Below are 24407 nucleotides of genomic sequence, written 5' to 3'. Positions count from 1 at the left end.
GGAGAGGGGGCTCCGTTCGGCACCCCCCTTTTGCTCCTCACCGCCATGCGTGGGGGGGGGAGAGAGCTCAGACGCCCCCTCCGACCCGGCGGCTCCACGCTTGCGCTCCATCCTCCCCGGATCGCAGCGACCTGGAGGTACCGTCAGCGGCTCGCTCGGGGCGGGGGGGGGGAGATGTCGGGAGGGGGGGGCGCGACTGGAGGGCGCGCGCGCTCGGGCGGCTTCTCCCCTCCTCTCTCGCTGGCTCGCCTTTCTCTCTCTCTCTCTCTCTCTCTCTCTCTGCCCCTTCTGTCATTTGCCGACGGCGTCCTTGCCCCGCATTCCCGCTGGCTGGGCTAGGACGGATGCTTCGGACTACTATCAGCCTCTCGGCCAGTGGTCGGGGGGAGCCTCCTTGTCTCGGTTTAAAAAAAAACAAAACAAAACCCGGCTTCTCTTCTCTTTCTCTCTCTGGTGCTGCATCCACCTTGTTTCCTGTCTTTCATTCATTCAGAGCTCCTCTACCTTTATGGGGCTTTTTGTATTTCTTCTGTTTCTGATGGGCTGTTTCCCCCCCCCCCCCCGGCCGCCGCCTCCCCAGCATCTCCTGTTTGTTCTGGCCTTATTGGCCCACTTCCCAGCCTCCCTCTTTTTCTCTGGGTGACTCTGCAAGTCAGGAAAGCGTGGCTTGGTCAGGAAGCTGGAAAAAGGGATTAAGGTTTTTGTGTGAAGATGATGCTCCCCCCATTCTTGTGCTGCCACACGTCTTTTTGTCTAACCGGACTTCTTCCACACAGTTGTTTTTGTGCATTTTTTCCCCTTTCCCAAGCCTTTTACTTACCTATACCTTTCTCTTTTCATTCATCCTACATGCACCATTCCTTCATCCTCCAGTCTCCTCTTCCCTGTTTGCCTACCCCATATAGGTTTTCTTCTTCCTTCAGTTCTGGTTCATACATATTTTTTTTCTTTCTCTAGTCTTTATTGAGCAGACCTTTTATTTTCCCTCATTCCTTCGTACCATACACAGTTCTTTTCCTTAGCTTTCTGTGCATCTCTATTACTCTACATAAAGCAACCTACACATTTTTTTTTATTCCATCTGGCTCTCCACCACTGATCTCATCTCTACAGGATGAGTTATATCTTACTTCCATCTATCAGCCTTTCAATCAAGTGTAGATGAGTGTCATGACCCATATGCATAGGTGTCTAGTAGAATGCCCCTTTTCAGTCTGTAATGGGATAAAGATTATTTTCTCTTTCTTTTTAATCTGTCTTTTTTAAAGAGAGGTAGACAAGTGACTTTTTAAATGAGATTGTAGATGTCCCTTGTCGCTTCCAGGGGTTTCAATGTCCCTTATCACTCTCCTATATACCTTTTTGACAAGGAATATTTCCTCACTTTTTAATAGTATGTCAAAGGCTCTCAATTTCTGCGTTTCTTTAGACTATACAATACTCTTATCTGTATGTGAGGATACATCTTATTCTTTGTAACAGAATACAGCAGCCCCCTTTCTCATCATCTTGCTTCTTATAGGTAACAGATAACCTATAACTTTTAGATGAAATTATTTATCAGTATATAATCCTTTTAACAGATAGCTATTATCTTCTTTTAAAGGATTTCCAAGCTTTGAGGGAGAGATGATTTTATATCTTATGTTCTGATGATGTAACTTGGAACTTGTTTTGTGTTCACCCAGAATGCCACTTCAGCCAAATATATTGTATGAGATTTGTTTGCTTTCCCATTCCTCAAGTCCCTCAGTTGTATCACATATAATCCTATTTCACTGCATTTCTCCTCCCCTTCTGTACACACCTCTTCTTTCTTTGCCTAATTAGTAAGGGATGGCCATCTTCCACTATTTACGCTCAGAATTCCCCTACTCTCTTATGTTTGGGGAGTTAATTTGCCAATATCCTCTGTTTTCCATTCCTACAGCCTTTCTGCTTCATCTGTTCTCAGTGCTTTTTATTTATTTATTTTTCATCTTGCAACTGCTTTGTCACTGTGAAATCATATTTCACTGCCCTGCTTCTAGGCCTTTTGCTTCCCAGCATTGCTGTTTTAACTCCTAGCATAGTAAGCATACTTTACTGCATCAGCGGAGACAGCTATAATAGTCAGGTAGTCCCTGCTTCCTTAAAACTAATATGGAATCTTTCCCAAGTAGCCCCTTATTTTTTTGACATATCTGTATGTATGGCTCCAGCTTTCTGTAAACTCCACATAATCAGACCTACACCTAGATACATGGCTGTATCTGTTGTCACTCAGCCCGTTTTTCCTGCATCTTCCACTCCCAATGCTCCAGCTCCATACTTTGCCAGCCTATAATTTAGTCTCGCCTTCCTATTTTCCTCCTCCACATAGTCTGTTAATTTTTTTCAGCCCAGTGTTTCCATTAGCTTTGTACCTTTGTTCCATTAGCTAGGTACTGTACCTAGCTCCATGTTTTTAAGGGGTCTTCTCTGTGTTTACCATCACCTTGCTTACTTGGCCATCTGCGTTTCCTAGTAGGTTTTTTCTCACAGTGACTTGGCAATAAACCGAGGGTTGAGCAGTTTAAAGTAAGATGACTGTTAACAAGCCAAATAAAGAAGGGTGGTCAGGTTAAGAAAGGGTGTACCCTGTGTTCATTTTTCACCCATCCTTCTGTTTTTGTTTGTTAACTTCTTCCTTTCTTAAAAATGGGAGGAGACTGCAAGGTGGTATAACTGTTTAAGCAAATAAATAGAAGAGCTAAATGTTAATGTGTTGCTGTGCTGTAATAAAGGGCCTGAAGGTTTCAAAATACAGAGCAGCCTGACAGCTCTAATCTGGTCTTCCAACAAGAGGCCCTTTTTCCCACCCTCTCCCTGCAGTGACTGAGTAAGAGAAAAATCATTCATAGGAGGTGGCTCAAAGCTTCAGATTGAGCCGCAGCAAAAATGGGAGGAGGATGTAGTGGAAGATAAAGAATAGGGAGATGAGATTCCACACATTTGGGGCTAGTGTTTTATTGCTACTATCTTAAAGGTTCAGTGGTTCATTTTTTAAAAACAACAACAACAACAATCCTTGGAACTTCTTCAAAAAGGAGCTTTTTTAATATTACGTAGTTCTGTGGTGTCTTTCATTCCTGACCTCTGGGGAAGAGTTGATGTGGCCTGTAGCTTTTTAAAAATACGTATATATTAGCACTATTGCACTTGGTTTGCTTTGCCTTGCCTTGATAGCAAAAATCTGTCTTGCTAATGCTGCAGTAGGATTTGACTGTTGCAGTTCAAATTATTTGGCAATTAATTTTCTGACTGGTCGCTAAAATCTATCAGTGTAATTTTTTTTAAGATTCCCCCCTTTTCCCACTCTTAATTGCCCAAACAGCAGTTTTCTTGATATACTAACCTGTTTGCATACACATCCTTCAGAAATTCTTTAACGTGTGGAATGGCATCTCCTTGTAGAGATACATTTGTAGATTGTACTAGTCAGTGTGTGTGTGTGTGTGTGCACCCAGTAATGTGTGTGAAAAGTGGGACTGATTTCCATTTTCAGATTTATTACTAAATAATTGTACATAATTAAATTGTCAGAGAAGATACCCAGTTATATTCAAAGTGGTTCAGAATATTCTTTCAGTAATTGAGATGCTGAACAAAGAAAACATTTTTTAACCGTCGCTTTTTCATCAGAAAGCTAGTTCGTCAGGAATGTTTTTGTTGCTCTTGTTCGGTTGGATTGTGTTTGTGGAGGGCGAGTACAGTCTTTGAGCGAAGGAGAAACTGGGTGGAGTAAGGCAGAAGCTGTGAAACAGCTAGATACCCTTTCATAGCATTCCCCCTTCTGCTTGTGTTTTTGCCCTGTGGAGGGAATAGTAATTGCAGTAACAATGAAATCTGTTCTTTAGGGAGGAGTCTAGTGATGCAGAAATCAGATGAATGTAGGATTCTGTATTTATTTTTTTCCTCCTTTAGGGTGGATCTTGATTTGTCTGGCATTAAAGTGACTAGCCACTGTTAGAAAGCAGGGATATTGTCTGAGCGTCCTTCTCAAAATTGCCCTGGATTTCCCCCCCCCACTTGTTCACCTAATGTTAAGTAATTCAGTATGAAATTAAAGATCAAAATGTTATTTACATAAAGAATATGCCATATTTCCATATTGTCTGTTTGTACTTTCATTTATTCATACACGCTAGTAGGTACGTTTCAGAACTGCAGTTATGCCTCCTCATCTTATGACTGAATTGAGTGTAGTCATGAGATAATAATTTTGGGTGCTGGTTGCTAATGCTTCACACAATTTAAAAGAGCCTGATCAAATGCAGGATAAAGGGTGTGGGCAATACTTTAATGGAATGGTAAACATAATATTTCCTTTTTCTTTACACTTGCCTAATGAAAGATGGTGTATTTTCATTGAAATTTAATCTTTGTGATGGAAAATTCAGTTCTTAAGGTGAAATACATAGATTATATTAGACCAAGCCCAATAATTTGATTCTTATCAATGTAGAAGAGTATCATTGATCAGTAAGTAAGTTGTGGAATACTTGCTAATCAATGGCTTGTGGGTCCTACGAGGTAGGGAGTTGTTTGCTAGAATCACACTAAGATAACAAAGCACACTGACCTTGAGATTTGTATTCTTCCTTATTGAGCTTGACACAAGAAAGAAGTGTGTATGAGTGGGCAAAAACGGAATGAGATTTGATAAATACTATGGATTTTTTTTAAAGTATTGCAATTTCAAGTATTTCATGTTTGATCACATGGATTATTTCCCTTGGTCCAATACTTTTTCTTTAGATTCAATCTTTAGATTTGATTTTTTTTAAATATTATGCAGTAGACAACCTCAGGCTGCCAGGCAACCATGTGGCCTTTAAAAGCTTTGGCTGCAGACCCCAGAGATCTCCAAAAGTTGTTACCAATTTGTAATCTTAATGTGGCAGAAGAAAAAAAAATGAAATGTATGCTAAAGAGTAATTAAATTAACTATTTAAATTAAATTGAAAAAGACAGCTGTTAAAGAAGTGGGTGCCTTTTAAATTTTCTAAATAAATAATTAAATTATGTAAATAAAAAAACTCAATTTCTGTCAAAGTAGATTTGATTTAAATCTCTAAACACAATTTATTCACTAGTCAGGGAGATTCTGTAATGATTTAGAATAAGAGTTTATTTTTGTTTGATATAACATGAATACTGTATGTCTTTCTCTTCTCTAAAGTTGTAGGTTTCGTTTTCAGAAGGTTATCTACAATTGGTTATCTACATATTTATGCCATCATTAAGGCTTGAATCAGCTTATTTGTTTATTGAAGGTATTTGATAATGTGTTTGCCATGATGTTACACAATAACAACCATCACCAGATATTCAATTGTATTAATTGTACTGTATTTTGCATAGGTTTTGTATAGTTTTGTCTTTTTAATAAGCTGCCCAAAGTTACCCTCTGGTAGGATGGGCGCCCAACAAAATTTAAAAATAAACAAATAAATTTTATTTCACTGTTCCTTTCTTTTGCATTTTTAGAGAATAGTTAGTTACTAGGTCTCCATGTTAACAAATTTTACATTTGAACTCTTAATATTTTAAGGCTTTAAGAAAAGTTATAACTTAAATTTAAATTTTTGAAAAATCCATAAAAATGTTTTTAAATTGGTTTTTGTCCTGGGTACACACATTGCTTTGAAATGCAGCCTCTCATATACTACTTAAAGGCCAAGGATTTTGATGTGGATGACATATGCATCCCTGTGAAGTCTCCATAATATGCCTTAATTATGCCTCCCTCTGCTCAAGTATTGTTTTTTTTCCTTGTGTTTACTATATACTTGGATGGTTTTACAATTGATTATTCTGTCTTTCCTCTGGTTTTGTTGAAGGACATTTTTAACTTATACATATTTTTACACAATTTTGATATAATTAAATAGTTTAATGTACTAACTCTTGTGTTGCTGTTTTTGTACAATTCATTAATAAATTTCATCTGAATATTTTTTCATGGATGCCAGTTCATGCAGTAATTGCATGAATTCTCTTTTAACTGGCCTAAGGCACTCACATTCAGAGAAATACAAAGTTGAACTCTTTACCCCACCCCCATCCATACTGATAGATTATTTGTAATGTGACACATGGCAAATAAGGAACAAAGGTTGTAGGTCTTCTGATCAATTATCTTGACTATAACCTTATCTTGGATATTAGGTGGAAATGATACCACATTACTTAATTATATGCTGATATTCAAGTGTGGAGCACTGCCCCTTAATGAAAGAATGGATCCTAATTAATATCAAAATATTTCTGGTGTGTGTGATGCTGTATTCTTAAGTAATTTTAATTCAGTTTCTTGGGAACCATTTTAAATCTGTATGATTTATCTTTTCCTTTGAAGCAGCTCTATAAGATAGGTCATAGGTACAGCTAGTAGTGCTTTCTAAATTATTTTATATGGAGCTTTGTCATAAGAAAGTAAAATTATACTATTGTAATCTGAGGATTCAGAGATGAATGCAAGACCTTGTAGAGCAGGCATGTCAAACTGCCAGCCTGTAGGCCGGATGCGTCACGCTGAAACCGCGCCCACCCCATTGCCGGCAATGGAGAAAAAGTCACGTGATGTCACAAGTTTGACATGCCTGTTGTAGAGAATAAAACAAAGCCAAATTTAGTATGAACTACACCATTTCTTAACTTTACAGTCTTTATCTTTGCTTACCATTTTAAGACAATCTTTTAATTACTATTCAGGGTCTGCACATATAAATTAGTGTGATATGACAAACATATTATGTATGAATATTCTTAATCCTTTATAAAAATGCTTTTCAGAGAATGATTATGGAATATAATATATAAATGTCATGTAGGACAGTTAAAGTGTTAGGTAGGCAATGGGGTGTGGTGTAAAAACTTGAGTTGTAAAAACCCATGGGTTGACTTGAGCCAATAATTCTTTCTTACGACAACAGTACTGCTGTTAATGGGAAAAATCAAGAAGAGCACTGTTCAGGCTTCCTTGAAAGAAGGAAAGGCAGGATAAAAAATAATGACTTCTTTTTTTATTAAGCAATTAATTATTTTTTTATTTGTGGTTTAGACCCCACCCTATCATGTTTTCAGTACATACTATCCTTCCAAGACATGCAACTCAATATTTATTAGTTAAAAATTGTCTACTGAACTCTAAAAGAATAACATGTAAGAGGTTGTGATTAAAAATATTTATCTTCTGGAAAGATCTGCAAAAGTTTATTTGATCTTCAATATTATTAAATACCTCTCTTTTTAAATGCACCTGAGTCTAACACTGTTTATAGATTAGCCACTTAAAATTTTACAGTGGGATGATAGATTCAAATCTAGAATGATTAATGAGAAATTAAGAATGATAATATATCAGAATAGAATAGTCAGGTTACGTCCTTTTATCTTGTATGTTACTAGACTGGAACTCCATTTCCTAAGAAATAAGAAATAAAATGCATATCACAGATGTTCTAATTAGTTCAAGGTTATTATGTCCTTTAATCAGATGGACATTGGTAAGGGCTTGAGTTTCTATTTTGAAAGTTTATTAACCTAAAATTATCCAGTCTAGTGATGTACTTGTAGCACATGCATAGTATTGGTAATTAAGGTGAAATTCCAGACTAGCTCATCTTGGCTTAACCTAGGCAGTCATGTTATACAAGAGAAAAAATAAATACTGGCTAGGAGTCTGAGACTTGATTAATAAAAATGAAGCTTCACTTAATGAAAACAAAAGCAGAACTAAGAATGTTTTCATCCAAGCTTAGTCTAGTCATGTAATAACAGTATGGTAATGAAATTTATCTTGTATTGTTTATTAAAAAATGGGATAGGCATAATTGTTCAAATTATATTAATTACTAAACTGAAAGATAGGGGATTGGTCATTCTCTACATATTTTGTATTGCATATTTCTATGCACATACAAAGGTGCCAACCAATATCAATTATTTGAAGGTGAAAGATGCAAATCCATATATTTTTATTGCATAAAATGGGATAGAATTGCATCACAAAATTACCTTTTTACAACTTTTCTTAATATAAATGTTTCTCCGCAAGAAAGAGGCATCTGTGTTTCTTGATAGTTATACTTATTTCTAATTTGAGAAATGAATTTCTGACACTGTAACTTGATCTGATGTTTTAATTAAACCACAGTATATCAGTTTTACCACATAGAGCTACCAGCAGATTAAAAGCAATGCTGTGTTCTTGTGGGAAGAACAATATGAGATGTTTTAAATGCATTTATAATGAAAAAGTTACTTTTGACAAACATGAATAGAAATACTTTATTAATATTTGAAAAACTACAATGCCTGGAGAGATCATGATTATTATACATCTCCATCTTCACAACTGAACAGCTTGTGTGAGGAGACTGATTAAAATATTCTACTTGGTGATCAATGATTTATGCAATCAAATCTCTCTCTCTCTCTCTCATCTATCTATCTATCTATCTATCTATCTATCTATCTATCTATCTATCTATCTATCTATCTATCTATCTATCTATCTATCTATCTATCTATCTATCTATCTATCTATCTATCTATCTCAGTGGTTCTCAACCTGTGGGTCGGGACCCCATTTGGGGTCGATCGACCATTTCACGGGGGTCGCCAAGCAAGGCTGTCCGCCATTTTTTTTGTCCGCCATTTTTTCCCCTTTTCTGGCAGGTGCCTTACCTCCTTTGGGCTGGGCCAGCTGGTGGTCGGCCTGCTCCGTCTCTGCTGCTTGCCAGCTACGCCTCGGCCGGCGCAGGGGGCGGAACCACGCATGCGCGGTGCTCCCGGGCAGGGAAAGTCCTCGACTTACGACCGGTTGGGTAGTCCTCGACTTATGACCGGTTCAGTCCTTGACTTACGACCGGTTTAGTCCTCAACTTACAACCGGTTTAGTCCTCGACTTACAACTGGTTGGGGTCGCGGCATTAAAAAGGTTGAGAACCACTGATCTATCTAATCTATCTATCTATCTATCTATCTATCTATCTATCTATCTATCTATCTATCTATCTATCTATCTAATCTATCTATCTATCTATCTATCTATCTATCTATCTATCTATCTATCTATCTATCTATCTATCTATCTATCTATCTATCTATCTATCTATCTATCTATCTATCTATCTATCTATCTATCTATCTATCCATCCATCCATCCATCCATCCATCCATCCATCCATCCATCTATCTATCATGTATACAGCCACCCAAGTCACACTTATTCTGAATGGCTTAGAATATTAAAAACCCATAATATAAAACAGCAGGTCCCAACCTTTTGGGTGCCAGGAATCTGTTTCATGAAGGCCACTTTTTCCACAGATCTGGGGGGGAGGGGCATGGTGCTGCCTGGATCCCACACAAGTGCAAATGGGACTTTGCTCGCTTGTGTTGCCCAGTTTCTGGTGGGCTGTAGACTGATGCCAGTCTGGCCCAGGGATTGGGGACCCCAATATAAAATATCTAAAACATCCACCCACCATACTGGTAACAAACACAATCAAACCAGCCACATGATTGGCTCCATATCAACCTGGGGTCCCAGGCTTGCTGACAGAATTATGTCTTCAGAGACCTCTGGAAAAGCTTCAGGGTGGGGTACAACATGCCCTGCCTTCCCACTCTTGTGGGCTGGGTAGACGTAACTGGGGAGAGACAGTCCTTCAAATAACCTGGCCCCCAAACCATGCAGGGCTTCAAAAATGATAACCAGCACCTGGAATTGCACCTAAAGCAAATTGGCAGCCAATTCAGCTCCTACAATAGAGGTGCCACATGCACGAATCTAGGCTTGTTCACTGTGTTTTGAAACAACTGAAGCTTCTGGATACTCTTTAAGGGCAGTCCCTGCAGAATCCATTACAGTAGTCCAAACGGGAGTGATTATTGGCCATGGTGCCAATTCTTTTTTTTTTTTTTTTTAACTGTTTGAAACGACTTTTTCCCCCTTTACTGCCTCTTTGAGTTTTGGTCATACTATAACTGTAACTTATAATGGAGGGATGCTCATACAATATCACATTTTATAGAATAATTGTTGTGAAAATGCTGCAGTTCTGTTTAGCGCAATTTCTTGAGCCTGGTTCTTTCCAGATGTGCTGGGCCATACGTCTTATCATCTCAACTTGTACACACTTTGTATATATGGGCTAGGTTATTGGGCACTGCAACTCATACAGTGCAAGAAGGTTGCTCCAGGGCAACCAAACTACTGGCTTATATTCTCCAAAGCAAGACATTTTATTCTATAGCTAATCCCATGAATTCAGTTGATCCAGATGAGTGAGCTATGTAATAGTGATGAATGATGGGACTTGCTAGCAGACTTAAAATGGAGTGTTAATCTTCGTCAATGAATGAGGAGAAAATCCTAGCTTGACAATATATACTTTGAGGCATGTGATCTGTATAAAATGGATTAATTGCGTAGAAATGTGTATATGTACAGTAGGTAATCTTCCTTCAATGGAGACCTATCTATGTAATTCTATAGCTATATTATTAGAAACACAGTGGCTTCCATTATGATAAATGAAAGAGTTTGTTAGTGATTTCTATGCAAAATGTTTGGTGTTATGAGCACCTAAAAGAAAGGTGAAATATAAATTTAATAAATAAAAGAAATTATATTCCACCTTTCTTTTAGGCATTCATGATGGAGGACATAGCACTCCCTCTTCCTATTCTTCCCCACAACCACAATCTTCTGGTTACAGAAATTGTAACTGGTTAAAGGTCACACACCCTTGTCTGGGTCCCACACTCCTAATCCAGCAGCTAAACAACTGCCTCATGCTGGTTTTCTTTATTGCTTGTACAAAGGAAAGGTTTTTTTTGGGGGGGGGGTATGCATTAGGTAGTATGGCTGGTGAGGATAAAGAAATGGCAATTCTCTTTACATAACAACTGATTAAATACAAATATTTTCCATTTACAAATAGTCCTCTTTACTAACGCTCAGCATTCAACAATCAACAACAGCATTGAAAAAATGACTTAGGACTGAGTCATTGCGTTTACGACTGCAGCATCCCCAAGCGCATAAATTTTGGTGCTTGGCAACTGGCATGTATTTACAGTGGCTGCAGCATTCCAAAGTTATGTGATTGACATTTGCAACCTTTCCAGCTGGCTTCTAACTGAAGCAAGTCAATGGGGGAAGCTGGATTCGCTTAACAACCATGTGATTCATTTAACTGGCAAAAATGGTCATAAAATTGTATGTCACTCAGTCTTGCTTAGCAATGGAAATTCTGGTCCCAATTGTGGTCGTAAGTTGAGAAATACCTGTACCAAAAGCCATATCTTAAATGTAGGAGAGCATGGTAAATACAAATAGTCCTCGACTTACAACAGTTCATTTAGTGACCATTCAAATTTATAACAGTGCTGAAAAAGTGACTTATGACCATTTTTCACACTTACAACCACATTTTTCACACTTACAACCTTTGTAGCAGCCCCATGATATATAATTAAAATAACTGGTAACTGGTTCATACTTGTGAGGGTTGCTGGGTCCCAAGCTCTTGTGATCACCTTTTGCAACCTTTTGGCAGGCAAAATCAATGGGGAATCCAGATTCATTTAACTGTGTTACTAACTTAACAATTACAATGATTCGCTTAACAACTATGGCAAAAAAGGTCATAAAAGGGGACACAACTCACTTAACAAATGTCTCACTTAACAAATTTCCTGACAGTGGGAACAATTAACCAGTGGAACAACCTGCCTCCAGAAGTTGTGAATGCTCCAACACTGGAAGTTTTTAAGAAGAGACTGGACAGCCATTTGTCTGAAATGGTATAGGGTTTCCTGCCTGAGCAGGGGGTTGGACTAGAAGACCTTCGAGGTCCCTTCCAACATCATCATAATCATCATCATCATCATTACTACTACTACTACTACTACTACTACTACTACTACTACTACTAACACTACTACTAACACTACTACTATGGCTCAATTGTGGTTGTAAGTCGAGGACTACCTGTACTTGTCAACTCACCTTTCTCCCTTTGATATTCCTGTTTTGTAGACACTTGCAAGCTGTACTTTTTAAAGGAGTGTTTAATTCGTGGCAATATTGCTTTTATTTAAAAAAAGTACTATTGGATTTCGCCTTAAAATACAACTGGAATACTATCCTGCATTGATTTTCCATCACAATCGTAGAGAGACAGGGCTTTTCCTATCTTCTGCATCAAATGAGAATGAAGACACTGTCGGTCCTCATAAAATCATAGATTTGGAAGCATCTATATAGACCAGGGGTAGTCAACCTTGGCTCTTTTATGACTTGTGGACTTCAACTCCCAGAATTCCTGAGCCAGCACAGCTGGCTCAGGAATTCTGGGAGTTGAAGTCCACGAGTCATAAAAGAGCCAAGGTTGACTACCCCTAATATAGACCGTCAATTCTGAGTCCTCTTTCTGTACTGAGAACCAGATTTACAGTAGGTGGCCCTTCAGTTGAACTCATGCAATGAAAGGCCACCTACCATCATTCTGGGTAATCAAGCAAACTGCCATTGCTTTCTAGCTTTCTAACATCTTTGTTGCCTTTCTAGGAACCCGAATCCTTCTCTAAGGCATGTTGCCAGGAAATGAGCACAATGCTTGAGTTAGGTTGTAACCACTATAGAAGAAAGGAATTCTTTCCCAAGTAGGTACGAGAACTTTGTCTAGTGCCAGCACGGTAGGAATTGGTTTACCATAAATTCAGAAATCTGGTGATTCTGCAATTATACCAACTTTGACACTTGATGGATTGGTTTTTCCCCCCCATGGAATTGTAAGGTTACAAGTTCTCCTGGACTCATTACTCAGGCTGATAGAGCAGGCGGGTGGGGTGGGGTGGGCTATGGCCAGGAGGGCCTTTACCAATTTAGACTGATGTATCTGTTGCAACCTTATGGAAACAGGAGGCCCTCAAGATTGTCTCTTGTGCCTTGTCATCTCTTGTTTGGATTACTGTAATTTAGTTATATGAGCCCTCCTTGGAGACCACCCATAAAGTTCAACCCGGTGAAAAATGCAGTAGCCCGAATGTGTATGCTAATTACAGCCACGAATGCTTATGCTAATTATAGCCACGTAACACCGTTGCTATGGAAGCTGCTTTGGCTACCTTTGTGTTCCCAAGTGCAAATAAAAATGCTGGTTGCCCCTATAAATTCTTATATGGCTGAGGGCCTGGGTATCTCCAGGCGTGCCTTCCCCATATCGTCTCTGACTATCTAGTCTGCGTGAACAGAGAATACTCGCTGAAGGTTCCTGGCTGTTTTGGGAGGTGATTCAAAGAGGTTCATTTTGGGGGGAAATTCCCCTCATTTGGAATAATTTCCCTATCTAAGGAAGGGTGGCTCCCTAACCACTTTCAAAAGCTTCCTAAAACATGGCTGCTTCAGAGGGTCTCCAGGGATTTTCATTTTTCTACAAAGATACTTGGTGTCTGATTACTTAATATTGTTAGAAATAATTGCTTCTTTATGCTACTATATTACTATTATGTGGATGACTTAGAGTCTTTTTAACGGTGGTCTATAAATGCTATAAATAGACACAGTGTATATTACTTGCTGAAGGGAATATCATTTAGCTCATTTATACAAGAAATCTGAAGGAAAGAATAATTTCTTAATGGCTTCTGCAAATCTAGATGGTGTCATTGATGACCTTGAATTAAGTAAAATATCAATAATCTTTAAAATCATCTTTTTCCCTGGCTATGTTAGCTAGTGCTTATGAGAAGAATAGTTCAACTGGAAAATATTTTTAAACTTTTTTTTAGCGACTTTACAATGTTTTCTAAGCAATTGGAAAAATGGATGTTGAAATATTTTCAACTATTTTCTTCTAAATTATGTTAAATTATTGAGATGTGACACAAAGTCTACATTTGAAAAATGTAAAACAAATTAACATGAAAATCAAAAGCTTTATAAATATAGGCAGCCCTACATAAAATTATAAGGATTGGAGGAAGTAGAAATTATTGATGGATAGTATTTCAAATTCAGTAGCTATTGATTATAGTGTTTCAGATGGCTCAAATTTTTCTGAAAATTTGTGCTTTTTAGTATTTATAATCCTAAATAAAATCTTTTTTGTTTTACTGTAATAATGTGTTTTTCTGAGTTCAAATGAAATAGTCACCTCCACATGTCTTCAAAAGATATGTATGTGTGTGTGTATGTTCGTTCCTTAGGCTTTAATAGCTTGTAACTTTTATTTTTAATATTAAAAACATTTTAAAGAAAATACAGTCCACAAATCTATATTATTCTTTACAGTTTTATCTGCCATAAAACTCAACCAGTTATATAAGGAACATTTTATTAAAGAAACGATATGACTTTACAATCATATAAAAGTGAATATTTCAATTTTCCCACAAATTTCTATTATTTCCCCCAAAATTAAAATTTTCAAATTGTTGTAAAATTTTATATTTCTGATCTCCAAAACATCTGATTGGCTTCAATTTGTGTGATTAGTAATGTAATAAAACAAGCAAGAAGACAGAGCTAGTAGAGTGGCAGAACTATATGTAAAACACCAAAAACTTAAGTAAACAAACAGTTAAGTAATTTTTCCTTTTCTATACTGTATTATGGAAAATGATTCTTTTTTTCAAAGAAATTGTGAATGAACTCAATTTTTGATCTCTTCTCTGTTTTCTGGTTACTCTTAATCTTTGTTATAGTTAAAGAATATAGGTAGTCCTCAATTTAGGACCACAATTCAGCCCCTAATTTCTGTTAAGTGAGACATTTGTTAAAGACTCCCTTTTATCACTTTGTCACAGTTGTTAAGTGAATCAGTGCAGTTGTTAAGTGAATCTGGCTTCCCCATTGACGTTGCTTGTCAGAAGGTGGTAAAAGGTGGATCATATGACCCTGGAAAAGTGCAACCATCATAAATATGATAATCCAGTTGCCAAGCATCTGAATTTTGGACACAGATTGTAAGTGTGAAAAACGGCTATAAGTCACTTTTTTCAGTGCCGTTGTAATTTTGAACGGTCACTAAATGAACTGTTATAAGTCGAGGACTATACTATACTCTTGTTAATTATTATGAATAATTTTAGTGAAAGTCACCATTCTGGAATTTGATTAATGTGAACCAGTTAATTAGAGATTTTACTGTTTCCCCAAAAGTAAGACCTACTCTGAAAATAAGCCCTAGCTCAGTGGTGGCGAACCTATGGCACGGGTGCCAGAGGCGGCACTCGGAGCCCTCTCTGTGGGCACACGTGTTGTTGCCCCAGCCTTGCCTCCCCCCGCGACCTCTCCAGCAGTCCCCCTGAAGGAGAGTCGCCCCCGAGTGTGGTCCACGCGGAGCAGCGCAGCCAAGGACATGGCAGCCAGGCAGTGTAGACAAGACTCTGACCTCACACCCCATCATGCAGTTGATGCTGCAGGGCGTGGGCAGAGGGTGTGGCCGCCATAGCGCTGCTGGGCTGCCTGGGCGATCTGCGGCGGACCCTGGAGGCAGTGAGTGGTCCTGTGGGCAGGCCGGGGATGGGGGGGCATGGCGGGGGCAGGGCGGGGGGCGGTGGAGCAGGGGCGGGGCCAGTTTTTGGTCACTCGGTCTCTAAAAGGTTCGCCATCACTGCCCTAGCTTGATTTTTGGGGGTGGGCCTAATATAAGCCCTACCCCCAAAATAAGTCCTAGTTTTGGGGTGAAGCCCACGCCTAAAAATCAAGCTAGGGTGGTGGTGGAGCTTACCATTGCAGCCAGGCCTTCCATGGATCGACACTTGCCTCGCCGGCCCAGTTCTGAGGCCAAAGGAGCAGCTTCATTCTGCAGCTGAGAATGAAGCTCCGGCCTGCATTTCGCAGTCAGAGGTCTTTCCAGAAGGCCTCTGCAGCTGAGAACCGAGCTATGGATTCAATCCGTGGCTCGGTTCTTGACTGCAGAGGCCTTTCCGCCACTGCGAGGTGAGTGGAAAAGATACCCTCTAAAAAATGACCCCCTCCCAAAATGTGCCTCTTGGAGGCAAAAAAAAAAAAGATCAGGTCTTATTTTCGGGGGAATATGGTAACTGGATTTTGCTTTAGAAATTGTGCTCTTTTAAGCAGGTTGTAGAAAATGGATGGGAGGGGTGAGTGAAGAAGGACTTTTCAGCTGTTATATTCATGTGAGTAAACACAGCTGTTTTTTTTAAAGCTGAGAATCCAAGATCAGAACATGAGCTGCAATTGACAAATTTACATCCTACAGTAGTTTAAAAAAAAATAAATCTTAGTTTCATCTGGTGCAACCCATTCTTTTATTAACATACATCTGTAGCATTTATATGTAATTACTGAGTTTTAAGAACTATTAACTGTCTACAGCACAATTCTGAGCATCTGTACATAGAAAAATGTTTCATTGTAACAATTGTCCCAAACACTCATGTTTTAAATTTGCATTTTGATGGAATAATGCTGTAGTAAGGTATATGAAAGTATGGAGGCAACTCTTATAGTGTATTTTTAATCATTTTTATTTGTTCACTTGATTTTTTTAAACTATATTTTTCTGCATTTATGAACTTAGGTTTTATTGCTTTAAATGCTATTGTGCCCAGTATCCCAGCCAAGCCCCCCCCCCCCTTTAATTTTTCTGTCTGGGAAGGTTTTAATGGGTGATCATGTGAACCCTGGATGCTGCAGCTGTTGAGCCAGTTGTCAACTGCCTGAATTTTGATCACATGACCCTAAGGATGCTGTGAGGGTCTTAAGTGTGAGGATGGGTCATAAGTCACTGTTTTCAATGCCATCATAACTTGCCTAACAGTTTGTTGTAAGTTGAGGAGTTACATGTAATGCAGTCTGGGATTTATGTAAAAATAGTAACATTCACTGACAGGATCCAAGAACTTGGCTTCAGGAAGGTTGCTGCATTATGGATTTTCAAACTGTTTCCTGGCAATTTAAAGAATATGCACATGATACAGCAATCAAAAAGTACCTAGTCAGTGGGGAAAACAAAATAAACCAGTAAATGCATGTAATTTTGATGGAAGTGTCTATATTACAACAGGGCTTATCTGTAGAGATTTGTTAATGTCATGATATAAATAAAGGCTAAACTTGGAAGTGCTGTTATACTGCATGGAATCTTTTAAGAAAACACTTTGATGTGGAACCTGAAATCTTTATAAAATGCCTTCCAAACAAATACTAAATATTTATGACTGCATATAGGGAATTGTTGTCACTTAGTTATAGGAATTTCCCCTATAACAGTGGTTTTCAGTCTGTGGTCCACAGACCCCTGGGAGGCTGCAATGTCATCACAGAGGGTCCGCAAAGGCTTGAAGAAATGTTATTGAAATTTTAAGTTAGGTCTTGGGAGATTTGACTGCTTGCAAGGAGTACACTATAAAACATATAGTAAAGTTAAAAACAACTTTCAAGTCTATACAATGTTAGGACTTATTGCACCAGTCTCTCTGTTTTCCTTTCTTGCCTGCTATTAAATATCAGAAGAGGAAAATGAAGTATAAAATAACTTTTAAATCATTCAAGAGTTATTATGTATGTATTTATCAAATAGCTTGTCCATCTCACAAGTGACTCACCACTACTAAAACTAGTAATTGCCTATCTTTAAAGCAAATGAGGCATGGCTTATTAGAACAAGGTTGTTATTAACATTACATGCTTAGATTTGTCAAATTTAATTTGCTTCTTTTTTGATAAAATTGTTGTAGGAGGCTGTTGAAAGAAAAATCTTCATCAGGGTCCAGTCCAAGCTGGGAATAAACAAAATGGAGACTGCTTTAGAAAGAAGGTTGTAGTTTATTGAAGAGCACAGCCAGACAGAAGCATGGCTCTGGGAAAGCTGACCACATGGAGCAGGGAGTGGTGGGTTTTTATACCTTCTTGGGCTTTTGTGTTTGGAGTTGTTCCTGTGAACTTTGACCTGAGATTCAGTGTGCCTTTCTGGTATTCTGATGGTGGTGGGTTAATCCTATTATGTCCTAAAGGTCATATCCTGCTTCCCTGTGGCTGATGGCTATGTCCTGTGTTGGGTTTTTTGGGTGACGGGTTGTTAGTTCTAGGGATCTTTGTCTTTTTAATCCCATCAGCTCCAAGCTTCCTGGTGCCAGTCTTCCTGAAAGGATTATGATAGCTGCATTTCTACAGAGCTGGTTTCTGCTTGGGGGAGGGAGTCTTGGGGCTATTAAGAAAAATTGGGCATGCTTTTCTGCCTTTTTAAGATCCTTTGAGGAAATATAATATTCTTCCTTTTCAATATTTTGTTCTCTTGGGGGGGGGGAGAGCTGACTTCCCACAAGGCTTTTGATCTTTTTTTTAATTATTCAATATGAAATAGAATATTACTGGAATTACAATGAGTGGCATTTAAACATATTTTTATTTAAAAAATAAATTTAATCAGACAACCTTTTTGTAGTAAAGAGGGATGTGTTTAGATTTTTAAAAGCTCTTTGCTGATCAAATGCTATAGTAATTGGCAGAACATGCATTAGAGAATATTGCAAAATACTTAACAACTAATCTCAAATTGGGTTTTTCTCAATTAATGTTGATCATTCAACATTATCATTCCTTTTAAGACTTTAGGGTGGGATAAAAATTTAACATGCATTCACAATCATGAATAGAAAGAATAAATGTATACTATACAAAAAAGAAATTGAAGAAAAGGAGGGCAAACTAGTAGAATGAGGAACGGAAATAAGCATAGCAACCAGATCCATCCACTTTGTAAAATATGTTTGCCAGGATCATGGATCAGGGATGTAACAGATTAATTTCTGAGATATATATTAAGCGCCCTGACAACCAGTTTGGCTGGCCCATGTGAATTTATTGCAAAGACTAGCTATCTTTGTATCCAAACATAAAAAGTTGGGGCTGGGGCCTTCGTGGGATAGTTTAATCTGTCCTTACACTCCATGGAATAGGACTGGAAATGGGAAGAAAAAAGAAACTGCAGGTAGTCCTCAACTTATGACCACAATTGACCCCAGAATTTACGTTGTTAAGTGAGAAACTTGATAAGTGACTTTTGTCCCATTTTATGACTTTTCTTGTCACCTTTGTTAAGTGAATCACTGCGATTCTTAAATTAGTAACATGGTTGTTAAGTGAATCTGGCTTCCCTATTGACTTTGTTTGTCAGAAGATCACAAAAGGGGATCACGTGATCCTGGGACACTGCAACCGTCATAAATATGCACCAGTTGTCAAAGAGTCTGAATGTAAATTGCATGATCATGGGGATGGCTGCAGCAGTCATAAGTGTGAAAAATGGTCACAAGTCACTTTTTTCAGTGCCGTTATAACTTTGAACGATCACTAAATGTACTGTTGTAAATCAAAGACTCCCTGTAAATCTTTAAAAAAAAAATCTTGGGAAGAATTGGTTTTTAGGGTCCTTTTACCAGGAAGATGGGCTCTTGACATACGGTGGGTTGCACCTTATAAGAACTGATAAAAATTTATTTTTGCCAAAAGTAGCTTTAGGAGGGCTGAATCCTGCTGAGATTGCAGATCAAAAGCAGAGGCCCCCAACCTTTTGGGCACCACGGACAAGTTCTGTGGAGAGAGGTTTTTCCACAGACCAGTTTCATGTGCTGCCTGCATCCCACTAATGGGGCTATGCTTGTTTGCAATGCCCAGTTTCTGGCATGCCATGGACCAGTGTCGGTCCATGGACCGGTGTCAGTGACCCCGCCCTAAAGGAAAGCTCTCAAAGGCTTGCGCACTATTAAAAGAAGTAAAGGGACCTTCAAGGTCCCTTCCAACTTTACTATTATTATTATTATTATTATTATTATTATTATTATTATTATTATTATTATTATTATTATTATTATTATTATTACATAATAATTTTTACAACGACTTTACCTCGGATAATTTGACGAGTCACTTTTGAGGCTTTCTTGGGTCCGAGTATTTAAGTACCGGAAACGACGACTGTATGCGTACGAGGCACACCCTTTATTCCACTCGACTTGAGAATCACGTTCTTCCGTTTATATTACGTCACCTATATGAACTCCAGACCACCCTACTGAGAACAAATGCAGCTGTTGTAAAGAGCAGGATGAAAGGGCAGGATTAAATATTGTTATCAGTAGAAACACAGAATATCCATTTATTTTGAATGAGTTTAAACGTTCAGGGTCAGATGAATTGCACCCTGGGCATTGAAGGAATGTGTACATTATCATTGAGAATTCTGTAGAATATGTTAAGGGCCAGATAACTGGAAGAGGACTACCTTCAAAGAGCAAAAAGAAGGATTTGGGGATTAGAACTGATGATGTTACCTTGTTTGGTAATGAAACGTCTGCACAAAAAATAACACTAAGCTCACAGAGCACCATAGAGCCCACAGAGGACTAGTCAGCTTAATATCAGTACCTGAGAAGATTCTAAAGAAGATTTTGAATTGTTAAGGAGTATATAGGGTATCAATGTGATTATGAGGAAGGAGCATGGATTTTTTTTCATGTCGAGGATGGAGAAATCCATATGATAGCATACTTCAGGTAACTGAATGGAAAAATTCAAGAATTATTCTGTAGCGTTTCAGTGGGTAGGATACAGAAATATTACAGGAAGACAAATTCCAGATAAATGTTGAGAATATTTTCCTTGTGGAAGAATGCCTTAAGAGGGGGGGAACCCAGTACCCAGAAAGATAGTAAGTCCCCTTTACTAAGAAGCGCTGAGACATAAACTGGGGGCAGCCATCCATCATCGATGCTTTCATTTGGATGAAGTAGGGATTGGAGTTTATTTACCTAAGTGACTCCTTACATTTTTCCTGTGATGATATCAGCTGCATAATGACCCTCTCATGCAAATAAAAACTGAGTTATGCAATAGTATAATTATACAAAGGTGTAAATCATAGCAGAAACTTAGTCAAGTGCTTGAGAAGTTTGTTGCATCAAGATCTGGTAAATTGATCTTACATTGTGTTTTCAGTTTGGGTGAACTATACATTTTGCTTTTTGAAAAAGCACATAAATATTTTTACTGAGTAATAAGTTGATTTCCTGTTATAGGAAGCAGATTGAGAATTAAGGCTGTAGCTGAGCATTTTAATTCATTGTCAGAGCCATAAGAGTGTATGGTAATTATTGATGGTTGAGAATTTTAGTATATTTCTTATACATGGGAGTTATAAGGTATTAAAGATTATATATTAAAGCTTTGTATTAAAGCTTTCCAATGGTAACTAGAGATGAAGAGGTTACACTGATTAGGATTTCTTGAGCAAAAAGGGAATCATACAATTAAACAGGCTTGATAATTATACAAGAGGAAGGCTTAGGCTAATTAAACTCTAGCATATTTATACACTAGTATATATAAACAAACATAACTCATTACATATTTTTCTTGTTAGAACATTCAGTGGAATGCTGTAAGCATGACTTTGATAATGTAAAATTACATTAAGGCTTCAAAATCAATGTCAGGTGTATATGTTTAGAAATTTTGGAGGGAAATAAATGTTGATTAAATCTAATCTGCAAATCAGCCTGTATGTTGATGAACAGCTCACAGAAAATTCTGCTTATTCAACAATAACATAAGGATGTGAGGTCCAGGTCCTCCAGATATAATTGAATGGCAGTTTCCAGAAATCCAAGATACTGTAGTCATTGATGAATATATTGAGAATTTGAAGTTCAACAATATTGGGAGATGGCCATGTCATACCATTTGTAGTATAGCAGCATAGAGGCAGTTGGATTAATTGAAACTTCTGAAATGTTAAATGTATGCAACATGATTCGCTGAAAATTAGGTAACGCTTATACTTTTTGTTAAATATATTTTCATTCTTCTGATGAGCATTCCATTGCTCTCAGAATTATTTTGTGTTTACAGCCATGTGAAATATTACAGGATTATTCTACGGTAAGGGGTAGAATTGTTTAAACTTTTACTAATTTACAGTATGCATTTAATTAGGCACAAGTTTTGAAAAACTATTAATACATTCTTAAAATTTTAGCACTAACAACAACATAGCTCCTAGGTGTCCTGGGTAAAATAATTCTTCTGTAATGAAGAAAGCTTGGAATAATCATGGATATTTTTTTTAATTGGGGTATTTTTAGCTATATTTTATATATATATATTTCCTTTATTTTCTATTTTTGTTGTTTACATTAAAATGTTTAGAGATGATGTGTATGTAATTCCAAGAGTTCATCATCACAAAAGGAAAATTGTCTACTAAGAAATTAATTAGAGAGGAAATTCAGAGGTCATAAAATAAGTTTACTTCCCCAAATACTAACTGTTCTCCACTTCCCGGAAGGTTCAAATTACTGCCAAATGCCTAAGAAAGAAACTGTGACTTAATGTTAGGCACAAAATTTATTCCAGGCAAGTGCTTAGTTTTGTCTTCTGATTTGGTATGGAATCCTATACTTTGTATTATAATCTTCAAATAGGCTTCATTCTTCTTCCCTCCCCAGCTTTGAATTACAAATTGGAGGGGAACCCCCCCTCCCCACTCTTGCTAGTGACCTCTACCATCCCTTTGGGTCAGGGGCAGGCAACCTTGGCTCTTTTATGACTCATGGACTTCAACTCCCAGAATTCCTGAGCCAGCATGGCTGGCTCAGGAATTCTGGGAGTTGAAGTCCATGAGTCATAAAAGAGCCAAGGTTGCCTACCCCTGCTTTGGGTCTACCAGAAAAGACTTGTTACAGGTTTGTCCATTAGAGCAGGGCTTTTCAACCTTTGCACCCATTGTACCACTTGTAGGATATGGCAGTATCCGAGTACCACTAGTTGCCTAGCAAGGGGTCAAAAACTTGACCCCCCAAAAAAGGGAAAAAGTGATAAAGTACAAGTAGTCCTCGACTTACAACATTTTGCTTAGTGACTGTTCGAAGTTACAATGGCACTGAAAAAAGTGCCCCCCAAGCCACAGCTGAGCAAGACACCTGCCTGCCCGCTCAGTGGCGCTCTTCCTCCTGTCCGAGGTTTTCATTGTTGTGAGCATTTATGTTGAGGATTGGCAGCGGGGGTGGGGTGGGGGGGTGTTTGGTTTTTATTCCCCCCTTCTGCTGGGTGGTTGCAGCAGGTTTTGGTCACTTCACATGACCAAAACACTGTGACTATCATAAATATGAATCAGTTGCCAAGCATCTGAATGTAAATCACAAGACCCTGGAGATGCTGCAACATTCCAGCTGATCGGCGCTTATGGGCTCAGCAGAAGGACCAGGATCAGCGCCGAGCTCCAGCTGGAGCCTGGCGCTGATCCTGGCGCTTCCACTGAGCCCTTACAGCCCTGCAGCTCCAGCCATCTCTCGCTCAGGCTTGTGCGGTGCTGCCACTGGTTCAGCTCATTCCCCTCCCCCGTTACCACTTTTCTAGGATGTTCGCGTACCACCTGCCAGGTGCCAATGTACCACAGGTGGTACCCGTACCACTGGTTGAAAAGCCCTGCATTAGAGCAGGGCGTTTCAACCTTTTCACAGATTGTACCACTTTTAGGACATGATAATATTTGAGGACCACCAGTGCTTACCAATGTGTCAAAAACTTGATACTAAAAAAAAGGGGAGGATTTTGGATTTTACGGATTAGATTCATTTGTTGTTATAGAAATGGCTAGTTTATAATAATATGGAAAAGTAAAAAGTTGATGTTCAATGTTAATGCTTCCTTCTACTGCAACAGGGGAAGTCTGTTCTTTTTCCCTTCTCCCCCTCACTTTTTCCCTTTTTTCCTCCCCACTGTGTCCTACTATTTGCTTTTGTATTTTTGCATTTTATTCTATAATCTAATAAAATATTACGAACTATAGAAAAAAAAGTAAAAAAAGTACCAGTTTTAATTTCTTTGGTGGCTGTTCCTTTGCTGAATCACTTTCCCTTTGCACTGACAAATGTATGATGAATTTATCCATGTTTATTAATATGCACCACTACCAGCTAGCTCAGGGGTCTTCAAACTTGGCACTTTTAAGTTGTGGACTTCAACTCCCAGAATTCCTCAGCTATCATGGCTGGATGAGGAATTCTGGGAGTTGAAGTCCACAGGTCTTAAAGTTACTAAGTTTGTAGACCCCTGAGCTAGCTGGTCGGCCCTTCTTAGCTCTCCTTCCACAGTGTAGTAAGAATGCACCCCCCCAATCCCTTCCCTGTACCCTTAAAGACACAGGAATCAAGTGCAAAGCAAGAAAGGCTCACAAAATAAACACATAAACGCCGGGTTTTTTTCTCTTTAAGCTGCCTCAGGCGTGTCACAATGTTGCAATCTGAGACTGAAAGGCTCCGGCAATTGCAAACAGCTTTAGCTTTAAAATTAAGCCTGTTTACCTTCAAAGAAAACTTTCTAAAAGCCATAGACT

This window comes from Protobothrops mucrosquamatus, unplaced genomic scaffold, assembly GCF_001527695.2.
Source record: "Protobothrops mucrosquamatus isolate PMUCROS unplaced genomic scaffold, P.Mucros_1.0 scaffold2259, whole genome shotgun sequence".
NCBI lineage: Eukaryota > Metazoa > Chordata > Lepidosauria > Squamata > Viperidae > Protobothrops > Protobothrops mucrosquamatus.
The sequence above is the reverse complement of the archived record's forward strand: the minus strand, read 5'-3'. Positions refer to the sequence as shown.